This window comes from Mandrillus leucophaeus, unplaced genomic scaffold (genome assembly GCF_000951045.1).
Source record: "Mandrillus leucophaeus isolate KB7577 unplaced genomic scaffold, Mleu.le_1.0 Scaffold327, whole genome shotgun sequence".
Taxonomy (NCBI): domain Eukaryota; kingdom Metazoa; phylum Chordata; class Mammalia; order Primates; family Cercopithecidae; genus Mandrillus; species Mandrillus leucophaeus.
The window spans coordinates 3,022,353-3,031,012 of NW_012103443.1; positions in this window are offsets into that span (position 1 = coordinate 3,022,353).

Sequence of the window (8,660 nt, forward strand, 5' to 3'; positions counted from 1 at the left end):
TATATGGAGCATATTTATACTAGCTTCTGTAAGGTATTTATACAATCATTCTAGCAAGTGTGTCATCCCAAAGCTAGCTTCTGTTTATAGTATTTTCCCTGGAGAATTGGTTACATTTCTTGAGTTCTTTGAATTTTGATTAATTTGGATTTAAAACTGAGCATCATTAATATTATATTGTATAGCCATTGGGTCCTGTAATCCTTTGGAGAATAGTGATGTTTTTGACTTATCAGGCAATCATCATGCTTAAGTTCAGACCATAAGTTCTGTCTTGCCTTCAGCCTCCTGAGTAGCTGGGATACAGGCATGTGCCACTACGCCAAGCCTTCTGTGAACAGTGGCTCAAATTTTAGCTTAGGTCTCAAAGACTTTGATATACTGGTCCAAGTGTGTTCAACACGTTTCAAAACCCAAGAAAGAATTTAAGATTTGTATAAATCCATGAATAGTATTAGGAGATCGCCTTCTCTGATTCTCTTCCCATTTGAATTATCCATCCACCTAGCCTGAGAAGGTTCTTTTCCTAATTTACCTAACCATAAAGACTGGGTTTCTATCGGAATATGTCACTTGTGCTACTTTGCCACTCAGGTATCAGGCCCCACCCTTAAGGTAAATGTCATGAAAGAGAGAGAGAATGAAAAAAGAAACTTCAGTCCTGTGTTGTCACTTTTTCAAGTTGTTGTGAATTGCCTCTCTGTAATCAATGTACTTTTGTTCAATTTTCAGAGATGTTTTGATAATTGCTTTTGTATTTAGTTCAGGTTTTGTGTAATTAGTGAGAAGTAGGATCAGGCTACCATGCTGGAACTAGCACTTCTATATTAATTATTTTTATTAAACTCAGAATTGGTTTCATGTCCTTTTTTCATAACTCCAGTAATTTTTGATAGTTTTCTTGTATTGCGGTATACCAAGATGTGTCAAGCTTATCTTATAATTTTTCCTCTCCTGATTTGGATTCAAGAAACCCTGGGCTCTTTAAAGAAATATATCATTAGAAAAACACTATATATGTATTAGGGGTACTTGTACAAACTACATAGGCTATTGCTTTCAGGTATTTTCAGTGATTAGAGCTAGGAAACTGTATCCGAGTGACTATAAACTGTGAGTTTATATTTTCAACTTTAAGTTTGAATTGCAAAATTTTAACTGAACTTCATTTTTATATCTTTTTGTCTTACACCAAAATATGGATTTGTAATTAGATTTATTTATTTATTATTATGATTATTATTTGAGACAGAGTCTCATTCTGTTGCCCAGGCTGGAATGCAATGGCTCAATCTCGGCTTACTGCAACCTCCACCTCCTGTGTTGAAGCAATTCTCCTGCCTCAGCCTCCTGAGTAGCTGGGATGCAGACATGTGCCACTATGCCAAGCTAATTTGCATACATTCAGTAGAAATGGGATTTCACGGTGTTGGCCAGGCTGGTCTCGAACTCTGGACCTCAGGCAATCCACCCGCCTCAGCTTCCCAAATTGCTGAGATTACAGGTGTAAGCCACTATATCCAGCCTGTAATTAGATTTAATATTTACGTATTTAGTTTATTTTACAATGTGCATACATTATTATTAGTTAAAATATATTACTAAAAGTGGTTTAACATTTCTTTGCAGTTTTTAAAATACTTTTAATGTATTCAACTAAGAATGAAAAATCAAAATATGTTTGAAATCATTTGAAAACAAATGAATGAGTTTAAAAAGATTGCAGGAAATGATTAACATACAAAATCAACTGTGTATCTATGTACTAAAAGTGAACTATCTACAAAAAAAAAGCCCAAAACAATTCTCTTTATCAATGACATCAAAATGAATAAAATACTTGGGAATACATTTAACAAAAGAAGTGCAAGATTTTTACACTGAAAACTACAAAGCATCATTGAAATATTAAAGAAGACATAAATAAACAGACATTCCATGGATTGGATTGGAAGGCTTATAATTGTTAAGATGTCAAAACTTCAATATTGATATGCAGATTCAATGTAATCCATACCAAAATTCCTGCTGACTTTATTGCATAAATTGACATGTTGATCTTAAAATTCATATAGAAAGCCAAAAAACACAGAATAACCAAAAAATCTTGAAAAAAGGATAACAATGTTGGAGGACTCACACTTCTTGATTTCAAAACTTAGTGCAAAGCCACATTAATTAAGATTCTCTCCTCATTTGAATTATTCACCCACTTACCCTGAGGGGCTTCTATTCCTGATTTCTCTAACCACAAAGACTGAGTTTCTATAAGAATTCATCGCTTGTGCCACTTTGCCACTCAGGTATCAGGCCCCACCCTTAAGGTCAATGTTATGAAAGATAGAGAGAATGAAAAAAGGAACTTTAACCGTTTGTTGTCACTTCTTCAAGTTGTGAATTCCCTCTGTAATCAGTCTACTTTTCTTAAATTTTCAGAGATTTTTGATAAATGCTTTTGTATTTGGTTTTGTACTTATGAGTTAGTATAAAAATAGACATATAGGTCAGTGAAATAAAATTGAGAGTTCAAAAAATAAATCTTCACATTTAGGTTAATTGCTATTCAATAAGGGAAAAAAACCCACCTTTCCAACAATCATACTGGGATATCTGTATATCCAGATGAAAAAAATAGTTGGACTTGTACTTTCTCCACATTTTATTTAAAAAAACTCAAAATGGATTCAAGACCTGAATGTTAGAACTAAAACTGTAAAACTCTTGGAAGAAAACAGAGCTGTAAATCTTTGTGAGTTTGTATTAAGTAGTAGTTTATTAGCTATGACACCAAAAGTACAAGCAATAAAAATAAATAAATAAAATTCAAATTACACACTTACTTTTGTGCTTCAAAGGACACCATCCAGAATGTAAAAAGAGAAACCACAGAATGGGAAAAAATATTTGCAAATCATGTACCTGACAAATGTATAGTATTCAGAAAATCCAAAGAACTTTTATAACTCAGCACTTAAAAGACAAATGGCTAAAGGATTTGATTGTATATTTATCCAAATACAATTAAATGCCCCCAAAACACATAAGAAGATATTTAATATCATGTTTCCAATATCAAATGGAAACATACATTTTCACACAAAAATTGCATGTGAATTTCATAGCAGCATTATTAATAATAACCAAAAAGTAGGAATAATCTAAAAATCTATTAGTAGATGAGTGAAAAAATAAAATGTGATATATTCATATAGTGAAATATTATTAAACCATAAAAATGAATAAAGTGCTGATACATGCTACAACATGGATGAACCTTGGAAAATGTTAGGATAAGTGAAATAAGTCAGACAAAAGACCACATTTATTAAGGTTCCATTTATATGAAATGTCCAGAATAGGCAAATACCTAGAGACAGAATTAGTGATTTCCAGAGCAGGACCAGAAAATGACAGAGACTGACTACTAATAGGTACAGGGTTTCTTTTTGGAATAATGAAAATGGTCCTGAATATTTAGTGGTGATGGTTTCACACAATAAAAATTTAGTTATAAATAAGAGCAACGAAAACAAACAAAAGAAATAGTTATAGTCACAATTTATAGATGATACAAACAAATAGAAAAGCACCCCATGCTCATAAATCAGAATTAATATTGTTAAAATAACCATACTGCCCAAAGCGATCTACAGATTTGAAGTAATTCCAATCAAAACACCAACGTCATTTTTCACAGGTTTAGAAAAAATAATCCTAAAATTCGTATGGAATGAAAGAAAGAGCCTGAATAACCAAAGCAATCCTAGTCAAGAAGAACAAAGCTGGAGGCATCACATTACCTGACTTCAAATTATATTACAAGGCTGTAGTAACCAAAACAGCATGGTGCTAGTATGAAAATAGGCACATAGATCAATGGAACAAAATAGAGAACCTAGAAATAAGCTCATATATTTATAGCCAAGTGATCTTTAACAAAGCCAACAAGAACACACAGCGGGGAAAAGAATACCTATTTAAATAAATGATGCTGGGAAAATTGAATTGCCATATGCTGAAGAATAAAACTGTACCTCTTTCTCTCACTGCATACAAAAATAAACTCAAAATGATTCAAGACTTAAATGTAAGACCCAAAACTATAAAAATACTAGATGAAATCATAGAGAAAACTCTTCTGAACATTAGTCTAGAAAAAGAACCTATGACTAAGACCTTAAAAGCACAAACAAAAGACAAAAATAGACAAATAGGACTTGGTTAAGCTAAAAAGCTTATGCATAGCAAAAAAAAAAAAAAAAAAAAAAAAAAAAAAAAAACCTGCAGAATGGGAGAAAATATTTGCAAACTATTCATCTAATATCTAGAGTTTACAAGTAGCTCTAACAAATCAACAACAACAAAAACCAAATAATCCCATTAAAAAGTGGGCAAAGTGACTTCAAAATACACTACAAGGCTACAGTAACTAAAACAGCATGATACTGTTACAAAACTACCAATGGAACATGTTAGAGAACCCAGAAATAAAGCTGCCCACCTACAACTATCTGATTTTCAACACAGTCAGCATTAACAAGCAATGGGGAAAGGACTTATTATTCAATAAATGGTGCAGGGATAACTCGCTAGCCATATACAGAAGATTAAAACGGAGCCCCTACCTTTCACCATATACAAAAATCAACTCGAGATGTATCAAAGACTTAAATATAAAATCTAAAACTATAAAAACTTTAGAAGAAAACCTAAGAAATACCATTCTGGACATTGACCCTAGCAAATACTTCATCACAAAAATGCCAAAAACAATTGTGACAATAAAAAATTGACAAATGGGACCTAATTGAACTATACAGCTTCCACCCACCAAAAGAAACTATAAACAGAGTATACAGACAACCTACAAAATGGGAGAAAATATTTGCAAGTTATGTCTCTGACAAAGGTCTAATATCCAGAATCTATAAGGAACTTAAGCAAATCAACAAGCAAAAACCAAACAACCTCATTTAAAAATTGGCAAAAGGCATAAACAAACACTTCTCAAAAGAAGACACAAAAATGGCCAACAAGCATATGAAAAAAAAAACTCAATATCACCAATCATTAGGAGAAATACAAATCAAAACCACAATGAGATACCATCTCACACCAATCAGAATAGCTATTATTAAGAAGTAAAAAATAATGAATGCTTACAAGATTGCAGAGAAGAGGGAATGCTTATACATTGATGGTTGGAATGTAAACTAGTTCAGCCACTGTGGAAAGCAATCTGGAGATTTCTCAAAACTTAAAATAGAACTACCATTTGACCCAGCAATCCCTATTGTGTATATAACCAAAAGAATAGAAATCATCCTACCATAGAGACATTTGCATGCATATGTTCATTGCAGTGTGACTCAAAATAACAAAGACATGGAGTCAACCTAGATGCCCACATCAATAGTGAACTGAATAAATAAAATATGGTACATATACACCACAGAATACTACACAGCCACAGAAAAAGAACAAAATCATATCCTTTGTAGTAACATGGATGGCATTGGAGTCCATCATACTAAGTGAGTTAATGCAGGAACAGAAAACCAAATGCTGCATGTTTTCACCTACAAGTGGGAGCTAACATTGAGTACACAAGGACTCAAAGAATGAAACAACAGACATCAGTACCTACTTGAGAGTGGAGAGTGGGAGGAAAATGAAGATTGAAAAACTACCCATTGGGATATTATGCTGATTATTTGGGTGAAAAAAATTCTCTGTGCATCAAACCTCCATGATGTACAACTTATTCATGTAACAAACATGCACATGTAACCCTTGAACCTAAAATAAAAATTGCAAAGAAAAAAACTAAATAAAAAATTAAAAGTGGGCAAAAGACATGAACAGACACTTTTCAAAAGAAAGCATACAAATGGCCAACAGATATATGAAATAATGCTCAACATCACTAATAACCAGAGAGATGCAAATTAAAACCACAATGAGATATCTTCTTACGTTAATCAGAATTACTATTATTTAAAAAGTAAAAAACTAACAGATGTTGGTAAGGATGTAGAGAAAAGGGAACTCTTATACACTGTTGGTGTAAATGTAAATTAGCACAGCCTCTATGGAATACAGTATGGGAATTTCTCAAAGAAGTAAAAGTAGAATTATCATCTGATACAGCAATTCCACTACTTGGTGTCTACCCAAAGGAAAAGATATCAACATATCAAAAAGATACCTGCACTCTTATATTTGTTACAGCACTATTCACAATAGCAAAGATATGGAATCATCCTAAGTGTCCTTGAACAGAAGACTGAATAAAGAAAATGTGACATATAAACACAATGAAATACTATTCCACCATAATAATGAATAAAGGTATATCTTTTGCAGCAACATGGATGGAACTAGAGGTCATTATAAATGAAACAAGCCAGACAGAGAAAGACAACTGTCACATGTTCTCACTCATAAGTAGGTGCTAAAAAATGTTTATGTAAGTATGTAGAAGCGGAATGATAGAAAATAGAGACTAGGAAGGGTGAGGGAGTAGGAGGGGGTGGAGAATAAGAAATTACTCAATGGGTACAATGTATGTGATTCTGGTAATAGATTCCTTAAAAGCCAGGATGTGACCGTTATGCAATCTATACATGTAACAAAATTGCACTTATACCCCATGAATTTATATAAATAAAAAATTATGGGACATTGAGTATAGTACTCAAAAGGATATTGCCTCAGTAGTAAGGAACAATTAGTTGTGAAATAAACACTTCTCTGATCCCTGCCTAACAAATGTTTAAAGCAAGACCCAAACTTTGCCAACAGTTTCTAAGTAAATTAACTGCATCTCAGAACAGAGCTCATTTATTTTTACTGGAATAAGAAAAATCAAACACACAAGGTAAAATTTACAATGTCTGGCATATAATAAAAACAAGCATGAAAATAAGGAGAAAATAAACAATATAATATAATGCATAATGAAGGAAAAAATCAATGGAAACTGACACAGATGTTAGAATTCATGGACAAGGACAGTAAAATATTTACTATAAGTATATTTAATATGTTCAAAAAAGTAAGTAGAAGCATGGAAGATTTTTAAATATTTGAAATTCTAGGGATAAAACTCCAATAATGAAGACAAAAAATACACTGATGGGGTTTAGGGCAGATTAAAAGGGTTATTTGAGTCTAGGAAAGACATATGTTTGAAAGAAGAACACAGTTACTCTCATCTCCCCTGCCTCTCCAGCAACGTGATGGGGTTTTGGACACATTGGGATTATGTTACAACTGAAGAACTCTGAACTTGGGGACCTTGAATGTTCTATAAAAGGTAGTAAACCTTCCTGATATTTACCCAAAAGGAAGAAATTGTCTGTACTATTTTGGACAGATAACAAATCTGCCCTTTGCTCTGAAGAGAGACACTGTCTCTATTTCCCAAGGCTATTGGCTATACAAACATCCTTGACAATATAGATGCCTTTCTGAACAAAGATGCCTTTTCTGATAAGATATCCAGAAATGTGGAGCACCCAAGGTGGCCGAATAGGAACAGCTCCAGCCTCCAGCTACCAGTGTGAGCGACATAGAAGACGGGCGATTTCTGCATTTTCAACTGAGGTACTGGGTTCCTCTCACTGGGGCATGTCAGATAGTTGGCGCTGGTCCATGAGTGCAGCCCAACCAGCGAGAGCTGAAGCAGGGCGAGGCATCGCAGCACCTGGGAAGCACAAGGGGGAAGGGAATTCCTTTTCCTAGCCAAAGGAAATTGAGACACACAACACCTGGAAAATCGGGTAACTCCCACCCTAATACTGCGCTTTACCAAGGGTCTTAGCAAACAGCACCTGAGGAGATTATATCCCACACCTGGCCCAGAGGGTCCCACGCCCACGGATCCTCCCTCATTGCTAGCACAGCAGTCGGAGATCTAACTGCAAGGCGGCAGCGGGGCTGGGGGTGGGGCGCCTGCCATTGCTGAGGCTTAAGTAGGTAAACAAAGCTACTGGGAAGCTCAAATTGGGAGGAGCCCACCACAGCTCAAGGAGGCTGGCCTGCCTCTGCAGACTCCTCCTCTGGGGACAGGGCATAGCTAAACAAAAAGCAGCAGAAATCTCGACAGAGGTAAATGCCCCTGTCTGACAGGTTTGAAGAGAGCAGTGGATCTCCCAGCACGGAGGTTGAGATCTGAGAATGGACAGACTGCCAGCTAAAGTGGGTCCCTGACCCTTGAGTAGTGTAACTGGGAGACATCCCCCACTAGGTGCAGACTGACACCTCACACCTCACACGGCGGGGTACACCCCTGAGATGAAGCTTCCAGAGCAAGAATCAGACAGCAACACTCGCTGTTCAGCAATATTCTATCTTCTGCAGTCTCCGTTGCTGATACCCAGGCAAACAGGGTCTGGAGTGGACCTCAAGCAAACTCCAACAGACCTACAGCTGAGGGTCCTGACTGTTACAAGGAAAACTAACAAACAGAAAGGACACCCACACCAAAACCCCATCAGTGCGTCACCATCATCAAAGACCAAAGGCAGATAAAACCACAAAGACAGGGAAAAAGCAATGCAGAAAAGCTGGAAATTCAAAAAATAAGAGCGCATCTCCCCCTCCAAAGGAACGCAGCTCATCGCCAGCAATGGAACAAAGCTGGATGGAGAATGACT